Genomic DNA, 25,679 nt, shown 5'->3' on the forward strand with positions numbered 1-25,679 from the left:
ATTTTCATGCCGATTAATGGTATTTCAAGATTAATGGTCAGTATATTCAAAAATGAGTATCTGATATAACAAGTGGGAAACAAGCATGCATTCATTCTACACTGGAAATGTGTCACCCACAATATTGGAAAAGGTAGTGAAAGAAATGTCCAGGGCCACTGCGAACGCCCACATAGGCAGATAAGTGGCCTAATGCCTGTTTGAGGCCCCTTTTGCAAAATTGCAATGGCCACAATTGGAGCTAGGTTTGCTGCACTTAGGAAAACATGGTCTATATTTGTGTTGCATTAATCATTCAGTTTTATAGTTTATATTAATATTTTAGAAGTACCTTTTAGTTTTGGGGAGATTGAATTTGTAAGGGCAGATAATTAAAATGCTGGACTTCAGAAATGGCCAGAACACCAAGTAGCAACAGCTCAAAGTGTGACCTGTGTTTAGTTAATGAGGTCAGATGTAGAAGGGAGAAAACATCTCTGAGCTGATGGTAGAGGTCTACATTTACCTCAACAAAAGTTTTAAATTAAGCAACTTGTAAATAAGGGAGTTTCTTGATTGATCCAGCAAGACTGCAAGAGAGGGTCATGAAAACCGTTAAAGAAGTTAATTATTTATGTGATTCTCAGAATTAGAGGTTTGGTTTTGATGCTAGTTAATGTAAATTTCTGTTTCGAGTTTCCCAGCTATGCTACACTGCAGTGAAGATAGATTGCAGAAATTGGCCTTCTGTATGGGTTTAGTGTATTTTGATCACAGAGCAAAGCAGTTCTGTTGGAGAAGCCAGAAGATCTTCTGGGGAGGACGGGGAGGACATGCTTATTGTAGCTGAAAACATCCAAGTTGGTGGATGTAAATGCTGAGTTCAGATGGAAAATACACGATTCCGAGAATCACATAAATAATTAACTTCCCGTATCAGCCTCCCCAAACAGGCGCTGGAATGTGGCGACTAGGGGCTTTTCACAGTAACTTCAGTTGAAGCCTACTTGTGACAATAAGCGATTTTCATTTCAATTTGCCAAGAACTGTGGAGAGCTATTAGAAATGGGAGGTGTTTCTTATTTTCTGTTCAATTCACTGCCCAAGAATTGGGAGTGAAGTTCAAGTTTGAACTGACAAGCTTGGACCTCACAAGGAAACTGTGTGAAGGTTTTGAGTTGGTACCAAGAAAGTGGATAATCTTCAAGAACCTGATGCGTCACCAATGGCTTTCTGGGGTGTCATAGTGCAAAATGGGACTTTCAGTTGAAGAGTTTAACCCTACTTAAGAGTTATTGTAGAAAATGCAGTGGCCTGAATTTGAAATCCTGTTCACCGATGATCTGTGGTTGTTCAGCAGCTGTTTATAGTTCACGGGTCTCACGTAAATGATCCTGGGAGCAGGTACTAGTTGGGCCTGCCCATTATGGCACAGAGATGGGATCTGAGCTCTGTTTGCACTGGCTAATAAGTCTAATCAGGTATGACATTTTTTGCTTAATTCAGACAGTGAATTCTAAACTGAATGAGGATATCTCTATAGTTCAAGATGTTCAGTAAACTCATGGAATGGCAGGTAGCTGAATTTAGACTTCTCTATAAGGTTGTGTCATACTTTTTTCCCCGTATTACATTCTCCTGCATGTGGATTTTAAACATTCAGTGTTTTGACATGTTACCACCGTGAAGTGTTAGAACAAACTACAATGCCCTTTAAGGTACAAAAGCATTTTTTCTACAGAAGAAATATGTTGCTCTGAATAAGCAGTTCAGGGCCATTTACTCAGAAGCTTGATCCGTTGATTTGATTTGAATGGTCATGCTCCAATTCTTGATACTTAATTCTTTTCATTGCTTTTATTTCTTCTAGAATTGCAACAATTCTATTGATAATGACCCAAGTTCGCACTCATAAAAACATTACAAATGGGAGACATTACACCTAACTACTTTGTGGAAGGGCTATAGCAGCCAGTTGACTGTTCACTTAGCCGCACAAATACTTTTGCTGTTTCAGTAATAAATATATAGAGCTCATAATGATCTATTAACTTGATTATTGACATTGCTTGCACAATTCAAAACAGATGAGCCGTGACAGATTCAAAGTGGCAGATCCTCAAGATCATATTAAACTATTTCTCGCAGAAACTGTAAACTTCACAGTATGTCAGCACTTCACATCAAATCGTATGCAGCAGTTCTACACAGCAAATTCAAAAGCAAAATATCGTGCATGCTGAAAATCTGTAATAAAAGAAAAAATGTTGGAAACACTCAGCAGATCTGGCAGCATCTGTGGAGAGGGGAATAAAAATTAATGGGCTGGGTTTTCATGGAATCAGGGAGACTCAGTAGAGGTTTAAAAATGGTATCCAGCACAGGATTCGTGGATTTCTGACCCTATTCTCAGTACTTCCATCTTTCAACAGTGTGGGTTAAGGGTGCTGGATGGTGCAGGTTGCGAGGCTGCATCCTGCACTGTCAACCTGGCCGGGTTCATTGGGGGGATAGTCATGTCATAGTCCTCAACAGTTTTCATGGAGTCAAGCCAGCTTTCTAAGGACTAGTTTGTGGTACGTCAGAGCTGTCGTGAACCATTGGCAGGATGAGGGAACCTTTTGAAAGGTAAGTTCAACAGATCATAGCCATGCTTCCAGTGCCCGGTTATGCCCAGGGCAATGAGACTATGCCTCGTGACCTCCCCAGCCATAATCTGACCAAACTACCCACCCAACTATCAGACTATTCCCCGGCCTGACCCTACCAGACTACCCTGTTAATCACCCTGGCTACTCCCGGACCCAACCCGACTAACCCATGACCACCAGCCTACACCCACCGACCACCAAACTATCCCTGTCAACCCTGACTACCCCAGAAACCACCTGTCAACCCTCTCTGACCTGACCGGACTACCCATGAACTGACAATCCCCTAACCCTTGTACTATCTCCATCAGCTGCAACCTCCCCTCCTGCCACATCACCAACCTGCCACCCTGCCCACTTGTTACCTCACCAAACTGACACCCTACCAATCTACTCTCTCACCCACCTGCTACTCTATCTACCTACCACCTCATTTAATTCACCAACCGTACCCACCCTACCAATTAATTTGTTAATCCAATCACCCATCCACCCGTTACATCATCCACCATACCATCCTACCCATTAATTTGTTCATCAAATCACACATCCATCCACCCATTCGCCAACATTCATCCATTCCCCCCTTCACTGGCATGGGCACTGGACATTTTTACTGACCATGCAACAGATGGTGATGTAAAAGGGGGACATGTCTTATGTTTTCGCATGACGCTACAGCACAGTGATGTGGCTGTCTGACAAATGCTGTGCTCTGTATTTCTGGGGAAGCCTGGCTCGTAACACCCAGCAAGAAATGCGGAGCAGAGTCAAGGGATAGTAACATTCGAGCGGAACGGCAATCTTTTTTGAAACAAATTTAGAGTACCCAATTCATTTTTCCAATTAAGGGGCAATTTAGCATGGCCAATCCACCGACCCTGCACATCTTTGGGTTGTGGGGGCGAAACCCACGCAAACACGGGGAGAATGTGCAAACTTCACACGGACAGTGACCCAGAGCCGGGATCGAACCTGGGACCTCAGCACCGTGAGGCAGCTGTGCTAACCACTGCGCCACCCTGCTGCCCTGTGGAACGGCAATCTGACTACAATTGCCACTCCGTGGAAGATCCAGGCCAATGTTCCAAGATGATGACCTTTCATCAGATCGAAGTGTATACCCTACTTAATTCAGCAGGCGCACTGAAATCCTATTGACAATATAAGTAAGAGAGTTTGGACTTGTAAATTAGATTGAATAACTCCAAACACATTTTCCTGTGCTCTTAAAAGCTGGGCCACTACATTTCATGGATATGACTGTAGATGTAGGAGCCTTATTAATTTCTGAAAGAATAGTTCAGTCTGAAGATATTATAGCTGTTTAGTTCTGAATTTGTGCTTATACCAGTGCCATTTTTGTATCAAATTGGGAGGAAAGCAGCACCATTAGGTTCCTGTTGAAGAGTAATAAATTGCCACATGACAGGTGATTCATTTCCCGATGGTCTTTGTAAATTAATCATGAGAAATAGAGTAAGATTTTTGAATTTATGAAATTATCCTGATCATAAGAAATGGATTTTGAATTGAAATGCAATACAACTTTAGATACAATGGCAAATTAGTTATTAATGAGGATTTCATTTAAATGGTTTTGTCTTAAAAAATACTTATTTTAACAAATTTAGAGACAGATAATTAAAAGCAAGTACATGTTTTTTTTAAAAGTATTAACATGGAGGAGGTGCATTAGCCGTCAGCAAGAACGGCACCACGGGTGCAAAATATGGCAAGAATCGGGAAAAGCTATTCTCATTGGTGAGAGCACAGTTTCCAATTGTCCACGTCCCTCCCAAATGGCATAACGAGCACCCCATCCCACCACGGGGAAGATCGGGAACTTCACTTAAATATATTAGCATCTTATTAACGAACCATCCCTGCTGAGACACCTCCCTCATGGAATATTTATTGGAAGCTGACATGTCGTCACATCAGCATGATGTACAGAAGCTCTACAAAAATGAGAAACTGGCAACCTCACCTCCAAGGATGGGGCACCGGAGAGGATGTGGGGACACAAATAATTACAATTGGGGTCTGAGGATTGGAAGGGGGGGGGGGGGAGAGGTCAACCTTGGAATCTCGGTGGGTGGGGTCACTTGAAGGCCTTAGTGACCCTTCAGGGCTGTGAGCCTTGAGGTTTAAAGGTCTGGCAGCTGGTTTTCAGGCCCTGTTTCCCGTGTTCTCCTTGCTTGGCTTGTGGTAATATCACCGCACAGGGATTACCCTTCTCGCGTGGCAGCTGGAAAGTGGGTCGAACAAAGAACAATACAGCACAGGAACAGGCATTTCGGCCCTCCAAGCCTGCACGATCACATGTCCCATCTAGACCAAATGCTTGTACCCTTCTATACCCTGTCTGTTCATGTGTCTATCCAGGTAAGTCTTAAAGGTGGCTAATGTATCTATCTCAACCACCTCACATGGCAGTGCATTTTAGGCACCACCTAGTAGGTGCAGGGGAATCCACAGGGAGTGACCATGAGGTCCCTGGGTGGAGTTCTGTGAGTAGCTAGGCTGCATGGGCAAAGTGAGAATCTGTGACATGGGGTTGTTTCTAACTCATGAAGGCTGAAGACCCTCACAAGGGGGAGGATAAGTGCAGTCAGAATGGACCCACACATTCAGGCTGCACTTGAAGCTAGAATGTGAGATGTCAGGAAGTTCAAGGCCAATGATTATGCATGATGTGGAGATGCCGGCGTTGGACTGGGGTGAGCACAGTAAGAAGTCTAACAAGGAGCCGTGCTCCGAAAGCTCGTGTTTGAAACAAACCTGTTGGACTTTAACCTGGTGTTGTTAGACTTCTTACAATGATTATGCAGACCAGGTTGTCAGAGTTTAGTGTATGGATGGCTGGCTGTTCCAGTTGGAAGGCTTGTTTAATCTGCAGTCCATGAGAGCTGAAGGAATGAAGGCACCATCTAATGTAGTTGACTGCAAATTGCAGCCTTCACTGCAACAGAAGTGTCACACGTGCCACAAGAGGAAGCCAATTGCCTAATCAGCTCCCTGACCCTTCCTTGATGAGTCAGTTGTGCCAATTTAGTCAGCATTGCAATGCATCAGCATGTTACTGATTGGTGCCCAATTGTTTACTATTTAGCCTCCATATTGTGGTATTTAACCCCATAATATCATAATATTATCACAAACATCCAGAGAATACTCATACAGTTCTTCTGGGACAAAAGACTGCACTGGGTCGTTGCTAAGGTTCTGAATCTCTCATTTAGGGATGGTGGTCAGCTGCTTGTGTGCCTTTTCACCCAATGAGTGACTTTCCACCTTCAGACCCTGCAGCAATATATTTACATCGGACCCTCCTCCCAAAAGGTGTGCTCCGGTGATGTATTACTTCTGCCAGGTACACGGCCTGAACTATGATGTGCAACTCCTGTTCATCGACCTGACACGTCTTCGTCATTCCTTACAGGACCTGCTTTTACCAGGACTTGCTCAAAGTCTGGAACACGGTCGCCTCGCACAACAGCTCTCCTCCGGCTTGAGTAGCGACTGTTGTCAGGGAGCCACTGCTCAGGAATCCATACCACCACCAATATCATTTCCAGTTGCTGGCGGCGGGATGGGCTGTGGCTGCCGGGGTGACCTGAATCGGGGACATGCAGGATGGCGGAGGAATGGGCTGGTTAACACCCCATGAGTTGGCACATTGTGCGGTGGTGAGTGTACGGCTCACAGCCAATGCCATCCATGACCTCAGAACAGTTGTGCTCTGACCTGATGGCACTCGTGGCCTTGAGCGGTGCAGCTGTGCAGAGGACTGTCACCTTGGGAATACCCTTGCTTGGATGGAATTTCACATTGCCTCCAATCCCCGAACACCCCCTCAGAAGCCAGAGCCCCATAGCCTGAGCCACCTCACGGAAATTCCCCCCACGCCCTTTCACATGGCACGGAGTGATTTCCAGTATGGGCTGTCACACACCCATCATTTCCTTCCCCTAATCCACCGCATGGACACATCTTGGTGCACCTTGTTGCTGTCTGGTGGCAGAACTCCCAGGGGGAGTTCTCACTACGGAGGAGTCCTCCCCCTTAACGTCGCGGACTGAGGTGGAGGGGTTTGCATGCAGAAGTCCCATAGAACTGTAGGATGCGCCTATTCACGGACATGTAAGATGCCTGCCCTGTTTGTGGGCAGGGACAAACCTGCCCATGGACTATGCTTACATAGGTTGCTTTAGACTACACCCCGTTATTTACAAAAAAACCTTTGATGCAATTCTGTCTGCATTTTAGCTCCGTGCTCCTGATCGAAGGCAGCCGGTGTGGAGAGGGACGGGGAAAGAGGAGGGCTAACATGTTCCTGAGCCTGGCCAAACTTACCATGAACAGGTCCCAATAACAGTCAATCGAGGGGGTTGTCCGCCCCGACCGTCTGGCCCTCTTCCGCTGCTACAATCACAGCCGGATGTCCCTGGCGGGGTAGCTTGCTGTGTCCACTGGCACCTTCAAGATCTTCTGTGCCCATTGGACGTCGCAGGTCCTGGAGTGCCTTATTGACCCCTTTAATCACATTTTGGTTTCACATTTTGGTTTCATGTTTAAGTTTAATTTGTGATTCGCTTTTTGCTTCAAGCTGTTTCTCTTCAAGCAACTGTCCCTTTAATTTGTCCCTCAGTTTATTTAATTTAGTTTACTTGGTTATTATTTATTGAAAAATATTTTATTGAGGCATTTATATATTCACACAACACACATAGTCACAAACCAAATCAAGCCAACAGGGCTGCAAATAACCAACTCAACAAAATACCCCACCACCCCCATTTCCCAATACTTGGTTATTTATGTTGATCAAAATAGTTGGAAGTGGAGCCCCCAAGTATTTAACTGCAAAGCAGATACTCACATCTACATAACAGAGAGGTGACACAAATGTGGCCTCCAATACAAGGCAGAATGTGAAATCACTCATCAGTCACCCCATTCAGAATATGATGGGTGGTAGCATCTCATTCCCCGAGGTCAGAACGCAGGTCCAGTGAATGTACTCAACTGCCCTCACTCCTCACCCTTGGGGGGTGGGGGGGGGGGGGGGGGGGGGGGGGCAGGAACTCATCCAATGAACCATCGGAAAAGCACTCACATAAGGGGATGCGCGTAGGTGGATGACCCAGATGCTGAGAGTGCTGTGGGTCATGTTTCCTCAATGTTTAAGTTTATCCCCAGATCCATAGCTGAGGTTGAGGCAGCCATTTGGCTTCCATGCCCTGTTGGCTGATGACCTTGGCAGGTGTCCCTGAGGGGAGGGGGGGGGGGGGGGGGGGGTGGTGGACCTTTAGTGTTTCGAGACTTCTTTAGGGCTGCATGGGTGTTACATTGTTGCCCTCCTTGGTCGTGCTGGTTGGAGGTGCGTCATTCACAGGGAGCTGTTGTCAGATGGAGTGGCAACCCAGGGTCTCCTGGGTGGAAGGCTCTGGGCTGTGCTCCTGCCTATCCTCTTCTCTTCGGCTGTCCAATGACGGCTGTGCTCCTCCTTGGGACAGAGGGCCAGCTGGAGTGAGATCCAGAAGCCCTGCCATCCTCTGGTGCTGACACTCGTAGAATTTCATTAGTGCTTGCACCATGCAGTTGAAGCCCTGCTTCATGGAACCCATGCCCTCAAGCCATAGAGATCGTGAGCTGAACCATGGAGAAACCATCCCCCTTCTTGGAGAGCACTTCCTGCACCAAGGTTTCCACTGCAGACACCACATTCGCAGTGGTCTTGTTGCAGAGGAGTGACTGCAATATCTCCTCCGACAGAAAGTGATTGGATTCCACCAGGCTGCCTTGCAGTCAAAGAAGGGTTGCTGTCAGATTCAGGGCCATGTGATCAGCCTGGTACTCTGAAGAATCTTGGGCTCTGAATCTCTGAATTCCCTTGGATGTTCCTTCCTCTACCTTCTCTGAATCTTCAGCTGTGAGGTGCTCACCAGCAAGTGATCCAGAAACCTGCCGACTAGTTAGTCCCACCAAGGTGTGAGTATCTGTGCTTGTGATGGGTGCGGGTAAAAGCTGTGATGTCTCCTGATGCTTGTCTCCGAGGGTTGGTTGACTTGCAAGGGAAGCAAGATGGCATTAGTGCATCACAGGGGCAGACAGATGGGAGAAATTTAATTCAAGTTAGGTTTTCACTTAGCTGCATGTGTTGTAGGTTCTCACTATTGTCTGGTGCTCCCACCTCACCCTCTGCACAGATATGGCCTTGCATGTCATTGGCCAGCACAACTGCTCTTTTCTCAAAGGAAATGAAGTTTCTCAGCTCTGGCATGAATCTGGCAGGCTGTGCCCACTCACATCATATTCCCCAATAACCACCTCAGCCAGTACAGGGATTGCTGTTGACATTATTCTGTACCATGCTCTGGCCATCAAGCCAGCTGAGCTAACCAATTCCCTCTAACTTGCAGCAGCTCAGATTTTAGGGACTGTTTTTCATTCCTCGTAACTTATTCAATCAAAAATATTATTTGTAGGCTTTTCTAGTTTTCAGGGGCTATATTTTTAAAATTTATGACATCATGACCTTTGCAAAATATGCTAATTATTACAGATAACATCTCTGCATGATTTATAACAATAGACAGTAGTTACTCTTACAATACAGTCTTACAATAGTCTGAATAATACAGACAGAGCCCTCATAACATTTAAAAAGTACTCAGACAAGGGCAGCATGGTAGCATTGTGGATAGCACAATCGCTTCACAGCTCCAGGGTCCCAGGTTCGATTCTGGCTGGGGTCATTGTCTGTGCGGAGTCTGCACATCCTCCCCGTGTGTGCGTGGGTTTCCTCCGGGTGCTCCGGTTTCCTCCCACAGTCCAAAGATGTGCAGGTTAGGTGGATTGGCCATGATAAATTGCCCTTAGTGTCCAAAATTGCCCTTAGTGTTGGGTGGGGTTACTGGGTTATGGGGATAGGGTCGGGTGCTCTTTCCAAGAGCTGGTGCAGACTCGATGGGCTGAATGGCCTCCTTCTGCACTGTAAATTCTATGAAAGATATGCACGTGAAGTGCCTGAACCTACAAGATTACATCCCAAGAGCTGGTAAGTGAAATTAGGCCGGCTGGCTACTTCTGTAGGCTGGTGCAAGCACAACGACAATGGCATGGTTCTGGGTTGTAAATTTCTAATTCTGTGATTTTCTATCAGTTGTAAAACTTACTTCTCTAATATTTCAGAGCACAATGATTCATTGCATCAACCGACCACAACAGTTTTGTTCTCTGCTCTTCTGGTTTGCACAGCTTAGCCTTTTATTTTCTGATGATGCTAGTTTTACGTCTAGTATTTGGAGAAATAATTTCTTTGAAGAATCCAGAAATTGTAAATGGTGAGCCCATTCACAGCAGCAATAAAACACAGAATTCTGCTTGGATTCATCCAAGTTGTTCGTTCCCATATTCAAGGATTAATAGCTGTAATAGAGATAGATATTCAAATTGCATTAGCAGTTGATAATCAACATATTATTACTTAGGGCAAAGATCACTGTGGTATCTAATTTAAATCTAATTCCACAACTGTAAATGACATTGCTCCCTATCACCTTCGGACTGATTGTGTCATACATTAATTTCAATTTGTTTAAAACAGTATGATATGTGGTACCAAAAATAGCACAAAGGAGATTGGAGTTAACAATTATTCTAATTTTCAAAGTATGTTGAATCAAAGGAACCAATCAAGTGTGTTTTTAACATCGCATTTTACATTCAATTACTCCATACGTCGTTATCTGCAGTGCTTTGTGCTGTAAATGAAACCACTCATAGGGATGAAATTTAATGGCTAACCTCCACTCTCCAGAGGTGTGTTTGGAGCAGGAGGATGCCATATGTTCAGGCAGAAAGATACAGGTGGAGATCCACCAGCCTTCTCACCCATCTCCAATTTGATCCGAGGAACGAAGGCTCGAAGATGGTCTCCATCCCTCCTCCCCCAGCCGCTACTTAAGGACCTCAACACAGAGTCACTGATCTTTAACCAGAAGTGGCAGGGGCCATGCCATGTTGGCCTACTGCCAGGGGAGACCTGGTGGATAGACCTTCAGCCTCATTGGGAGGAACCTCACTGTCGGGTCTATACAGTAAAATTCAAAGCGGACCCGTCCCTGCCCTTGCAATCAAAATCCTTCCCAAACCCCACACCTGAGGAGGGCATGCTTGTCTGGCCCCAGAAAACCTGCCCAACTCCCCTTTTTCCTGGAGCTCCATTGATGATCTATGTTGGAGGTTGTGTTACAGTACCAGGCGTGGTCATCATTCCCTGTGATGCTGGCAGTACTGGAGAGCTTCTGAGTTGCCAGCAGTTCCTTCTGCAAGCAGGGAGAAATACCACATGGAGCCAGGAAGCCCAAAGCTGACAAGATAGGTGCCCAATTGGGATTTAATCCCATGAGGCCTCCCAGAGATGGCAGTGGCGAAGCTGCCACTAGTTTTCCAGCAGTGACCATTAAATTCCATCTTTAGTCTTCAATGATGTGAAAATCACCCATTGACGCAATAGTTATGAATCATCATCCTGTTGCTGACTGATCTGATCTGTTGACTGAGGCTCAAAAGCCTCACCCATATTTGTTGAAGTGGGTGTTAGAAATAAGGTATAACTTTAAGTAGGCTTAATTTATGTTTCTGTATTTGCCTGCTTAGAAAGGGTTAAAGCTTCAGTTTAGTTCCTTTTTTTTTTAAGTGTCCGCATTGTAATGATGGTTTTACGACATGAAAACAAATGCAGGGTTTATTTTAAACTAGGCTGCTGCTTAGCAACCAAGGGCTCAAACAGCAAAGCAGAAGCAGTTAGTGCAGTTGAAAGAAGGTTGCCCAGGATTAAGCAACTTTCCCAGAAACTGCTAGAACAGGCAATGGACAGGACAGAAAGTCATCCCAAGCTCAAGAACAGAAAATCCCAAAAAATAGGGAATGTGGCAGAAGAGAGTTTGAAGAAGCCTGGGAAATCAAAGACAAAGAACATAAATCTGAACAGATCCTGTTCAGTGAACTTAAAGTAAGGAGCAGAAAAAGAGGCTCCAAGTTAAAGACAGGGCTGCAAGGTGCAGGGGACATCGTTTTGTGAGAAACCACACATCCAGGTGATCAAAGGGTCAGAGGCTGGATACCTGGGAGATTGTGTGGAAGCCTGGATGTACGTGATGATCTGGGGCAGAGGAATACCGAAAGGTGAGGTTGAAAGTCTGGATGTGTATCCTTGCTGAAGACATTCAAGAGAAAGCATTGTTTGGGAGAACATTTCAAGGGGTGTTCTTCGATAGTGGGGATTGGAAACCCTTGTGTGAAAGTCAGAGTTCAAGTGAGACCAGTTGGCTCACAGTGTGACAAGGATCTGGAGGGATTTGGTGAAAAACTCACAGGGTTTCTCTGGGTGTCGTTTGTTACTTGCTTTGAGATTATGGTGTGTAATGGTGTGTCTGACCACATTTCATCTACTGGTTTACATGGATCGTGTGCTTACGGAGAACATTAAAGTATAAGATAATTGTGTTATCCTTACAAATCTATATATATCTGTAAAGGTACAGCTGGGATGAAGAAGTAGTGTATTATAGTTAATTTTTTTGTTTAATAAATGTTTTATTCTTTTGTTAAGTTCATTGGCTGTCCTGTGACTCTGTTTATTCACATGTCTAAACAAGAAATAAAAGTTAGGGGGGGATTATCCGTTGGCCGACGCCGGAATCGGGAAAACGTGATTGGGTGGAGAATCTGTTCCGACACCAAAATCGGGGCAGGCGCCGGTTTCACGTCAAATCGCAATTCTCCGTAACCGTGACATATCATTAGCAAGCCTGGCCTGGTATTCTCAGGGCCCCACGCGATTCTCTGCCTCCCTGAAGTAAATTCCCGAATGCGATGTTCACTTGTGCTTTTAGAAATCGTGAAACAGCACCGTGCTGAGGGAGAGAGAGTGGGTACGGAAAGTGTCCCAACATCGCCGTAGTTTGCTCACAGTCGTACCGCTGGCTGGGGCGGCTTCTGCCAGGGCCGGGGGGAGTAGCGGAGGGTGGCCAGGAGGTGGGCTGTGGGGTCGGGGTGGACAGGCATGGAGCAGCATTGCTGCAGCCTGAAAGGCAGCCATCCAGCTGTGCATGCCCACTGTGAATTTAGAGCCACCCCCTAGATGCCCCCTGGCCCCACCGACCCATTAGCAGGATGGGTGTGCTCCAGCGCTACCAGTGCCATCTTGTTGGTTGGGATGAGTGTGTATGGGGAGTGAAGTGTTTATACGCAGCTGCAGCTTGTTAGGCTCCCTTGTGTCAATCATGGACCCGGCGAATCCTGCTGCCAAGGGCAGCAGGGTAGCATGATGGTTAGCACAAATGCTTCACAGCTCCAGGGTCCCAGGTTCGATTCCCGGTTGGGTCACTGTCTGTGTGGAGTCTGCACGTCCTCCCCCTGTGTGCGTGGGTTTCCTCCGGGTGCTCCGGTTTCCTCCCACAGTCCAAAGATGTGCGGGTTAGGTGGATTGGCCGTGCTAAATTGCCCATAGTGTCCTAATAAAAGTAAGGTTAAGGGGGGGATTGTTGGGTTACGGGTGTAGGGTGGATACGTGGGTTTGAGTAGGGTGATCATGGCTCGGCACAACATTGAGGGCCGAAGGGCCTGTTCTGTGCTGTACTGTTCTATGTTCTAGTTGCTCATTCGAATTGATTGTGTTCCATGTGATGTAGGTGCTAGCCCTTAACAGTCACTGAATTCGTCCAGATCCAGCGGCCGTTTTGCTAGCGAAGAAGTCCACAAATCTTGCCCCGGCGTCAACACAGAACAGAGAATTCCACTGAGGATCTATGAGGCTGCAAGCCATGCTGGCATCTGACTTGCCCTGTAGTAACATAAGCTGGATTGTAGCAATAGGAAAAAAGACATTTGAGCAGATTTTCCATTGCAAGTCCACCCTGCTACTGCTGCTACCGTGAGCGGAGAATTTGGCGCTCAGCCAAATATCGAATTCACTGCAGCAGACGGAAAATCCCACTGCCGTGGGCAGACGGAAAATCCCGTCCATTGAATAAATTGTTGAAAGGCAAAACTGTGCATGTACAGAATCCAATCATGCACACCTCAATCTCAGCAAAAGTTGTTGGCAAAGCTAAGACTCCAAGGTCATATATCATTGAGATCAAAACAGGGAAAATAATGGGGAGGAACAGAATCCATATTCAACCTTAACTTGAGTTGGAAAAGCAGAAAATATCATCAACGGCAGCAACAAGATCACTAACCAGCAACACAACATCCCCAGCTTCACTAACAAGCAGTGCAGCTCAGAAACATCAGAAAGTGACACAACATCAGTGCCATCAAGCACGACTCCCACAACAGTAGAAACAACACACACAACATCACTAATGCAGTGTGCCAAATTACCACTGACAGCAATGAATGCCAGATCTAAAAGATGGAGGCAACATCCTCCCACATTAGTGATATCATCAATAATATTTTGAGAAAGGTAAATAAGCTGTAATAGTGTTAAAGGTGTTCAGTTTAATATAAAGCTTGATTGTTAATATTCTTTAGTTCAGATGGTACAAACAAAATTAATGATTGGAAGTTATATCAATACAGAGGCTTTACATTTTTTGAAAGAAGTATGAATGTTGTACTGTATTATTGTTAAAAATATTTTCAGATCAGTTTCCACATTGGGAAATGTTGGCTGCTCATCATTATTGATGAAATGGGTCAGATTTGTGTCTGTGTCCTCCTGATAGAATTCAATTAATTTCTTACTGCAGTGGCTTTTAGCATTTTTGTTCAAAGTTCTGTCAAAACGCATGCAAAAAAAAATCACGTTTTCTTCAGAGATTCACTTCTACTCTGCAATTACACCATTAGTGTGTCACAAATAGAACATAGAGCATACAGTGCAGAAGAGGGCTATTCGGCCCATCGCGTCTGCACCAACCCATTTAAGCCCTCACTTCCACCGTATCCCCATAACCCAATAACCCTTCCCAACCTTTTTGGTCACTAAGGGCAATTTATCATGGCTAATCCACCTAACCTGCACATCTTTGGACTGTGGGAGGAAACCGGAGCACCCGGAGGAAACCCACGCACAGACGGGGAGAACGTGCAGACTTCGCAAAGACTGTGACCCAGCGGGAAATTGAACATGGGACCCTGGCACTGTGAAGCCATAGTGCTAGCCACTTGTGCTACCATGCAATAACATTGGAACTCTCAACGATGATCTTCTCTTTTGCTTTTAAGCAGATTTCATTGCCAATAGTTTCATTAAAAAATAAATTCCTGTGTCTTCTACGTTTCTCAAAATCAGAGGAACCTATATTCTTTTGTTACTGTTAGTGCCACTGCTTCCACCAATCTATAGTAATTTTGAACTTCCATGAAAAAACCTTTAATTGAGGCTAATAATTGTGCAGCATTCATGAAAGTTGTACCAACATTTTGCAGTGATTTATTGACGGCATTAATTCTTTGAAGTGAATAAATCCACGAAACAGTAAAAACAGCAACATCATATTTTTCAAACTTCACTGCTGAGAAGTTTGCTGCAGCTTTCATATATGTGTTTTCTGAATTTGATGTGCTCATACCTGATAAGGCTTCCTTTATATAAGCAAAATTTATTTTCAAAGCCAAAACAGCATCTGCATTAGCAGACCACCTGCTGTTTACAAATTATTTTGACTGCCAAATATTTTCCATTTGCCTACTCCCAAGCATCATTGCACATACCCCATCGGTGTGTGAAAACTGATAAAAAAGCATGCAGATTTTGAAAAAAGTCATAAAAATGTACAGCTCTCTCACAGGATTCAGCTGCAGCATTGCAGATTAAATTCGCGGAATGACTAGAACATGGGATGAATAATACCCAGGAGCTTGCATTGCTCAGTCTTGCTTGTAGATCTAAATATTTCCCTGCAGTATTTGTGGCATTATTGAAGCTCTACCCGGGTCAATTGGTGAAGTTCAAACCTAAATTTTCAATGATTTCCCAAACAGTTGTCTTTGGACACTCAAGTATGGGATTACAGTTGGGCAAAACAAAGAAATCGCTCTACAGCTTTACCATTACTGATCGCACAACTTATAAATGAATGTTAATTGGTCCACATGACTCACATTTGGTATTGAATCAACTATCGTGGAATAGTGGGCAGGATTCTCTCAGCCCAGGCCAAGCCGGGGAATCGGCGGGACGGGTGCAAATCGCCGCCCCGACACTGGTCTGCCGATTCTCCAGAGTGTGGAGAATCGGCACCATTGGCGCTGGTGCAGTCGGCGCGGCGCCGGTCAGGGGCACTCAGCGATTCTCCGCCTGGGATGGGCCGAGCGGCCACGCAAAAAAAACTCGAGCCCCACCGGCGCCGTTCACACCTGGTCTTACCCGATGGGACCTCGGCGTGAATGCATCCGGGAGCGGCCTGGTGGAGGGGGTTCCGACTCTGGCGGGGGGTGCTCCGCTGTGTCCTAGCCCGCGATCGGGGCCTACTGGACAGCGGGCAGGCCTCTTGGGCTGGGGGCCTCTTTTGTTCCATGCCTTTCCCTGTACCCCTACGCCATGTTGCATCAGGGCCGGCAGGGAGACGGGAGCCACTGCTCATCCGTGCATTGGCGTCGGTCCCACTTCGCATGCGCAGACCCACGGCACCCATCTGACACCGGGGATCGGCAGCTGGAGTGGCGTGGGTCGCTCCAGTGCCATACTGGCCCCCTATAGGGGTCAGAATCATTGCTCCTGAGGCCATGTTAACGCCGTCGTGAAACGCGACGGTGTTTATAACGGTGTCAACACTGAGCCTCAGGATCAGTGAATCCCGCCCAGTATTTGGCATCTTTTACGTCATTAGTGAATTGGTTTCTGAACCACTCTGCCATGATAGTAATGAAGTAAAAGGTTGGTTTTCCCTGAGCCATGGTATTGATAACTTTTCAAATGTTCTTTGAAAAGCTCATCAGATTCACTGAGAAATTCAAGGCAGGCTAATAAATTACCTCTTTAATTTGACAATGATGACTGATCCCAAAGAAAACAACAGTTTGACTTTGGCAACAAAGGGGGCACAGTAGCACAGTGCTTAGCACAGTTGCTTCACAGCTCCAGGGTCCCAGGTTCGATTTACGACTTGGGTCACTGTCTGCGTGGAGTTTACACTTTCTTCCCGTGTCTACGTGGGTTTCCTTGGTGCTCCGGTTTCCTCCCACAGTCCAAAGATGTGCAGGTCAGGTCGGATTGGACATGATAAATTGCCCTCAGTGTCCGAAAAAGTGGGGTGTGGGCTTGGGTGGGGTGCTCTTTCCAAGGGCCGGTGCAGACTCGAAGGGCTGGGTGGCCTCCTTCTGCACTGTAAATTCTATGACAACAACAAGTCTGAGCACTTCCTCCAATAAGAACGTTCCTTGTTAAACTGAGCCAATAATGCGGAATCAATTCTTTCAGATAATTTACATCTTTGAACAAACACGCACATAGCTTTGATATGAGCTTTGGAAGTTTCATGATCAGCAATATCTCTTCCAGCATATCTTCAGTTAGGTTGCCCATCAACCAGTGCTTGTTTCCATTTATTAGGGTCAGGGAATCATTTGCAAACATAACAGTAAATTGCCTTAGAAGTTTCCGAAAATATGAACCAATTTTTAATTTCCATCATTCCATTTCTCTTTTCTCCTCTCTCCTCATGGCTTGATTCAGGGCATCATCACGCCTCACCTGTGACTGTTTGTCCACTAGTGTTGGCATCCGCCGCAATCTAATTCACCTGTTCAATGGTTGACCTTGTGGCTTGATTCGGTGGTCACACTTCCTGACCATGTTTCTGGCCTGGGTCTGTTAGTGCTGAGCCTGGCATGAACCTTCTCAGCTCCCCATGGCTTGATTCTCAAACCTCAGCTGCCTGTCTATCGCCTCTCGTTGTGGGCCCTTATGCATGCTCCTCGAGTTAACCATTCATTAGCAGTTTCCCTGCTTTCAGACTCAACATTGGGAGTGAATTTTCGCTCCATTTTCTGCTGATAGGCTGAATCAGCCTATCAGCAAATACAGATTAATCGGCCTCGGATTGGATGCCCAGAGTACCTGCCCGGCACGGGGCTCCTCATTGGTCGGGGTCCTGGAGCCAGGTACAGTATGCTTCATTGTAAATTTGCCTTTGCTGCCGTTGCCGCATTTACTGCTGACCTGTAGCCAGGTGCTGGGAAATAATGTATTAGTCCTATCACATGGAGAGGCATAAAAAATACAGTCAATGAAGCTCCAGTATTTTGAATCCAAAAGTGTGATTATTTTGAAATACTGGAAACAAGAAAATATAATAGTGGCCTTGGGCCGCCCTCATCTGCTTTTTAATTTTAGTATAAGGCTGTGTCCTGTGCGTGTTTTATTTTATCGGCAAGGTTGATGACACAACCCAGACCTGAGGGCAGCAAGAGTAGGGGAGGCAATGGCGTAGTGGTATTGTCACTGGACTAATAATCTAGAGACACAGAGTAATGCACTGGGGACCCGAGATCGAATCCCACCAGGACAGATGGTGGAATTCAATGAGAAAAATCTGGAATTGAAAGTCTAATGATGACCATGAATCCATTGTCGATTGTCGTCAAAAACATCTGGTTCACTAATGTCCTAGCACAGTGGGCTAAACAGCTGGCTTGTAATGCAGAACAAGGTAGCAGCGCGGGTTCAATTCTCGTACCGGCCTCCCTGAACAGGCACCGGAATGTGGCGACTAGTAACTTCATTGAAGCCTACTTGTGACAATAAGCGATTATTATTATTATTGGAAAAGGAAATCTGTCATCCTTACCTGGTCTGGCCTACATGTGACTCCAGCCAACAGCACTGTGGTTGACTCTTAAATGCCCTCAGAATGAATAATGAATTAAAAATGAATTTAAAAAGTGGTAACTTAAGTAAAACCTACATTTTAACATATTTCCACAGTTCCAGCAAATGAAAAGTAAGATTTCAAGTTGGAACTATATAAACTAGTAACCTTAATATTAAATTTGCAATTTAACAAAGCAGAAAAATAATAAAAGGGATTACATTTGATTATATTTCAACAACTATCAAAAGTTCTTCGCAGATTCTCACAAGCATTGAAAGAGATAAGTCTGCAAACACCTTTGACTTTGACGCTGAACTTTTCCTCTTGCGACAATAATCATCATTGTTTTGCAATCACAGGACCACCTGTGATACTGCGTGTGCCAGAAGCCAACAGAAATAATCAATCCAAATCAATGTATTTTTCCAAATACATTTGTACACTGTTGGACCAATGATACTTGGCAATGCAGATGAAACCTATGTACACAGCGAGTTCAGTAGCAATGATAATTTGTAAACAATGTGACAGCAAAGAATTATAAATGAAAAATGCACATTAGGATCTAGAGCTCTTGACATCTAACTCCTCTGACAGCTTAATTATACAGTACACTTTGCAAAATCCAGCTACACAGATGCTGAAAATACCAGGCTCAAGTTTCTGCTGAGTTTAGTATTAATAACAGCATTAAAATTAGCCATAGTATCCCTAAGCTTGTGGAGAGGTGGAGGGGAGAGGAGAAGATCAGAGTTGCGTCTCCTGATTACTTTCCAATAACTCTGACTAGAAAATGTCTTTGTGCATGCTGACATGTCAGTAAGGCACGGAAGAAATCATAAACTATGAAAATTAAACTTTGTTCTTTTTTGCATATTTAACAATGAAATTTGCTGAACCAAAGGATAGTCACCACAAGTTACCAGATGTCTCGAATTATAAGGTGACCACGAAGGCATGACAGGGATTATATTGGAGACATGGCCTGACATGTTGCTTATGGAATCTCTCACCTAGCAGCCCGATTGCGGGATTCAGAATGGAATCCCAGATGCTTCCCGCCATGTGTATAATATGCGTGGCAAGGGAGAGGGAATCTTTCTTGGGTGCCACTCCTGGCGCCAGCGCAGACCAGGAGCGATTCTACTCCGATGGGAGAACTTAGTCTCCCGATCAGGAATCAAGCCCAGTGGCTCAGATTGTCATCCATGCGTCAGGTGCGTGGAGTCGGAAGAATCTCTGGCTCCTTAATCCGACTTCTAAAAGTATCTGACTGAGCGTCAGCTTTTTTCCCAGGGTGGCGGGGTTCCCTGGGAGATGGACTGAGCGACACCTGAATGAATGCAGAGATTGCCAGGTGTGGGTGCAGGCTGGGTGGAAGGTCTGCCTCAGTGCTCCAGCACAAAGTTGAAGTTTAATTAAAAAAACAGAAAACAGCCCTACACTCTCTCACCCCTCACACCTCCTGACCCCCACACACACTCCCCATGCCCCCTGCACTTTGTTGAACCCCATGGTCTTTTATAGCACCCATGCTAACTCATGCCTGCCCCACCAACCTCCATCGGCCTTTATGGCCTCTATGCCAATTTAGTGTCAACTCACGCAAACCCATGCACCACCCTTATAGCTACCGTGTCAACTTAGCCAGAACCCACCATGGCACACCTGAGAGCCCATGCTGAGATTAAACAAAATAAAGTTCCGAATGTCAATGCTGACATTTTTTTAAAAAAAAGAACGCTCGTAAAAAAACAGTGACTACATTTACAGCTATGTTATCCTTTACAACAATAAAAATTTCATTCAATTGCTTATCTCTCATAAAAACAAGCATTAGAATTTATAGTCCCACTTCAAAGAGCCGCTAACCACTCAAAGCAGTCAGTCAAACTGTGAAATGGTAGGTACCCTAATGGATTGTTGTGAAATCAGTCCTAGAGCTCTAATCCAATAATGGAAGTCCAAAGGCTCATGACAACAGACAGAGCGAAGTAGAAAGCAACCGTTTTTTTAAATTCAAGACAGGTTTTTCAAAGTTAAAGGGAAGGAGTTTGAAATGTATTGACAGCTTTGCAGCTCCCTTTGACAGAACATCTTGGAGAGTTTGGCCGTTTTTAACAGTTCCCTTGACAGTTCAGCTTGACAGTTTATAACAATTCCAATGACTTTATGCATTTTTTATGCACACTCGCTTCAACATTCGTAAAGGGTACAAGACCTCCCCCAAAGGTGCCTTCAGACAACATTCAATGAGGAACCTTGACTATCCAAATAAATACACAAAGTTCAGGTCTTCTCCTACCTGGACTCTGTCTAATCTGAGCACATCAGGTTTTAGATGCCTCTCATGCCAAAATGACATCTGAGGGATGGCATTTGCTGTTTTCTATCTGCCGCTGCCTCTCTGAGATGCTTACGTGTGAATCCTGATCTGGACTATTCCTGAAAATGATGGATGCTGTGTTTGGGAGGGGGAACTTACAGATTGCGGCCCCTTCCGCCATTTTTTCATGATGACAAGACTCTCTGCCGTGCCAAAAGTCTCGGCATACATCTTTCAGGATGCCCTCATAATTACTTCCCATTCTTCTTCAACTGCCGATTGAAAGACTTAGTGAAATGAGGCCATGTACAATTTGTTTTAGTGACTTTATTTTACAAATAATGAGCATAAGATGAATAATATACAGAATAGCACATGTAATCAAATCTTGCATTGATTCAACTAGCTGCAAGACCTTCCTCGATGTGTAAAATAGACAATAAGATATGTGCCACGCTGTTCCTTTTTGTGGCGTCACTTAATTTTTCCTGATAAGCCTGTGTATCTTGACCAGTTCTGGACTTGAAATGGTTGAGTTTTCAGGCTTGTTAGGCCAGGCTTTCTTGCCAGGTGAAGTTGGCAGTCTGATTACTCAAGTGTCCCTTTGTCTTTTTCTATTAGTGTTCTCAACTAGTGTTCTATTCGTGTTCCAGAGATGTCGAGGAAAGGATTGCAAAGATGATTCTGGATAGGAGCGAAAGTAACAGGGTGGTTGTTATGGGGGACTTTAACTTTCCAAATATTGACTGGAAACACGACAGTTCGAGTACTTTAGATGGGTCCATTTTTGTCCAATGTGTGCAGGAGGGTCTCCTGACACAGGATGTAGATAGGCCAACAAGAGGCGGGGCCACATTGGATTTGGTACTGGGTAATGAACCAGGACAGGTGTTAGATTTGGAGGTAGGTGAGCACTTTGGTGATAGTGACCACAATTCAGTTACGTTTACTTTAGCGATGGAAAGGGATAGGTATATACCGCACGGCAAGAGTTACAGCTGGGGGAAAGGCAATTATGATGCAATGAGGAAGGACTTAGGATGCATAGGATGGGGAAGGAAACTGCAGGGGATAGGCACAATTGAAATGTGGAGCTAGTTCAAGGAATAGCTACTGCGTGTCCTTGATAAGTATGAACCTGTCAGGCAGGGAGGAAGTGCTCGAGCAAGGGAACCGTGGTTTACTAAAGTAGTTGAAACACTTGTCAAGAGGAAGAAGAAGGCTTATGTAAAAATGAGACGTGATGGTTCAGTTAGGGTGCTCGAGAGTTATAAGTTAGCTAGGAAGGGCCTAAAGAGAGAGCTAAGAAGAGCCAGGAGGGGACATGAGAAGTCTTTGGCAGAGAGGATCAAGGATAACCCTAAAGCTTTCTATAGGTATGTCAAGAATAAAAGAATGACTAGGGTAAGAGTAGGGCCAGTCAAGGACAGTAGTGGGAAGTTGTGCGTGGAGTCCGAGGAGATAGGAGAGGTGCTAAATGTATATTTTTCGTCCGTATTCACGCAGGAAAAAGACAATGTTGTCGAGGGGAATACTGAGATACAGGCTACTAGACTAGAAGAGCTTGAGGTTTATAAGGAGGAGGTGTTAGCAATTCTGGAAAGTGTGAAAATAGATAAGTCCCCTGGGCCGGATGGGATTTATCCTAGGATTCTCTAGGAAGCTAGGAAGGAGATTGCTGAGCCTTTGGCTTTGACCTTTATGTCGTCATTGTCTACAGGAATAGTGCCAGAAGTCTGGAGGATAGCAAATGTTGTCCCCTTGTTCAAGAAGGGGTGTAGAGACAACCCCAGTAACTATAGACCAGTGAGCCTTACTTCTGTTGTGGGCAAAGTCTTGTAAAGGTTTATAAGAGATAGGATTTATAATCGTCTGGAAAGGAATAATTTGATTAGGGATAGTCAACATGGCTTTGTGAAGGTTAAGTCGTGCCTCACAAACCTTATTGAGTTATTTAAGAAGGTGACCAAACAGGTGGATGAGGGTAAAGCAGTTGATGTGGTGTATATGGATTTCAGTAAAGCGTTTGATAAGGTTCCCCATGGTAGGCTATTGCAGAAAATATGGAGGCATGGGATTCAGGGTAATTTAGCAGTTTGGATCAGAAATTGGCTCGCTGTAAGAAGACAGAGGGTAGAGTTGATAGGAAATGTTCAGCCTGGAGTTCAGTTACTAGTGGGGTACCACAAGAGTGGTTTCACAGGTCGGCGCAACATCGAGGGCCATAGGGCATGTACTGCGCTGTAATGTTTTATGATCTAACTAGTGTGAGGGATGTTTCTCTAGCTTTATCTCTATTCAATGATTCATTAGTCAACCTGGCAATAAAATGTTCTCTCTTCCTCCCCTCCCCTTGGGATCTTCATTTAAATCAAACAAATCCTGTTATTTTAAAAATTAATAGGGATCAACTTGGTTGATTGGGCCTGGTCAGAGGGAACTCACTCTCGGTTTTAAGTATCTGGTGAACCACAGCGTTCCACACATGGCATTGCTCAACTTTCATGCACACGTTCACTAGTTTCAGCCTGCAATTTTCTTTAATATTATGTATGTTCATTTTCTTTTAAAATGCAAGCCTTTTATGCTATAAAAGTTCTGTGGAAATAAGTCAATAATTTTGAAATGTGATGTTCACCTTCTACTTTCTCAAACGTCTGTGTTTAATTAGCTAATTCTACCTTGTACTCAGATGGAATGTTCTCATGATGGTTTCAGCTTGTTAATTTCCACAGACTATATAATTTAAATTTTATGATTCAAATGAAGAAAATAATTAGCTGTCAAGACAAAGGAGGGAAGAAAAGGCAAAAGTTGTTCTGAAAAATATGACATCAAGGTGAAGAGCGACTTGAAATTCAGTCAAGCTGAAAAGTATAGAGTCTGCACGGAGTCTGAAGATGTAAGAGAGGCCCTAAATGAATACTTTTCTTCAGTGTTCACAAAGGAGAGGGGCCATGTTGTTGAGGAGGATAGTGCAACACAGGCTGGTAGGCTGGAGGAGGTAGATATTTGGAAGGAAGATGTGTTAGAACTTTTAGAAGCCTGAGGATAAATAAGTCCCCTGGGCCTGATGGGATATATCCTTTTTTTTTTTATAAATTTAGAGTGCCCAATTCATTTTTTCCAATTAAGGGGCAATTTAGCCTGGCCAATCCACCTACTTGCACATCTTTGGGTTGTGGGGGCCAAACCCACGCAAACACGGGGAGAATGTGCAAACTCCACACGGACAGTGACCCAGAGCCGGGATTGAACCTGGGACCTCGGCGCCGTGAGGCAACAGGGCTAACCCACTGCGCCACCATGCTGCCCCAGATGGGATATATCCTAGGATTCTTTGGGAGGTGAGGGATGAGATTGCAGAGCCTTTGGCTTTGATATTTATGTCCTCACTATCTATAGGAATAGTGCCAGAAGACTGGAGAGAGGCGAATGTTGTCCCCTTGTTCAAGAATGAGAACAGGTATAACCCTGCGAATTATAGGCCAGTTAGTCTCACTGTGGTCATAGGTAAATTATTGGGAAGGGTCCTGAGGGATAGGATTTATGATCATTTGGAAAAATACAGCTTAATCCAGGATAGTCAGCTCGGATTTGTGAGGGGTAAGTCTTGCCGTACCAGTTTGATTGTATTCTTTGAGGAGGTAACTAAGTGCAGAGATGAAGGTAGAGCAGTTGATGTCGTATACATGGATTTTAGTAAGGCGTTTGATAAGGTGCCCATGGTCGGCTCATGCAGAAAGTAAGGAGGCATGGCATAGAGGGAGATTTGGCCAATTGGATCAGTAACTGGATATCACATAGAGGACAGAAGGTGGTGGCAGATGGTAAATTTTCATCCTGGAGCCCAGTTACCAGCGGTGTACCACAGGGGTCAGTGCTGGGTCCTCTGCTATTTGTGATTTTTATCAATGACTTGGATGATGGACTTGAAGGTTGGGTTAGTAAATTTGTCGATGACACCAAGATTGGTGAAGTAGTGGATAATGTGGAGGGCTGTTGTAGTCTGCAAAGAGACATTGATAGGATGCAGAGCTGGGCTGAAAAGTGGCAGATGGAGTTTAACCCAGATAATTGTGAGGTGATTCATTTCGGTAGGACAAATTTGAATGCGTATTATAGGGTTAACGGCAGGGTTCTGAAGAATGTGGAGTAGCAGAGAGATCTTGGAGTGCATGTCCATAGATCTCTGAAAGTTGCCACCCAAGTGGATAGAGCCATGAAGAAAGCCTATTATGTGTTAGCATTTATTAACAGGGGGATTGAGTTATGCTGCAACTGTATAAGACCTTAGTTCGACCACATTTGGAGTATTGTGTGCAGTTCGGGTGACCTCATTATAGGAATGGTGTGGAAGCATTGGAAAGGGTGCAAAGGACATTTGCCAGGATGCTGCCTGGATTGAAGGGTAGGTCTTATGAGGAAAGGCTGAGGAAGCTAGGGCTTTTCTTATTGGAGCAAAGGAGAATGAGAGGTGACTTAATTGAGGTGTATAAGATGATGAGAGGGATAGATAGAGTGGACGTTCAGCGATGTTTTCCTCGGGTGGATCAAGCTGTTACAAGGGGGCATAACTATAAGGTTCATGGCAGATGATATAGGAGGGATGTCAGAGGTAGGTTCTTTACTCGGAGTGGTTGGGGCGTGGAACGCACTCCCAGCTATGGTAGTGGAGTCGGACACTTTAGGAACTTTCAAGTGGTTATTGGATGGGCATATGGAGTGCACTAGAATGATTGAGAGTAGGTTGATTTGATCTTAGTTTCAGACTAGTTCGGCACAACATCGTGGGCCAAAGGGCCTGTATTGTGCTGTACAGTTCTATGTTCTATAATCGTTGGGGAGATAGAAAGAACATCTTCCTGACTGTTAATAGTG

The 25,679-nt window shown here is 44.9% G+C and overlaps 1 protein-coding gene across 7 annotated transcripts in view; it reads left to right on the forward strand.

Annotated features, from left to right (window-relative positions):
• Positions 1-25,679, forward strand: part of fat3a (FAT atypical cadherin 3a) — a 963,948-nt gene that overhangs the window by 727,446 nt on the left and 210,823 nt on the right. The window lies entirely within an intron of this gene.

This window comes from Scyliorhinus canicula, chromosome 14, assembly GCF_902713615.1.
Source record: "Scyliorhinus canicula chromosome 14, sScyCan1.1, whole genome shotgun sequence".
NCBI lineage: Eukaryota > Metazoa > Chordata > Chondrichthyes > Carcharhiniformes > Scyliorhinidae > Scyliorhinus > Scyliorhinus canicula.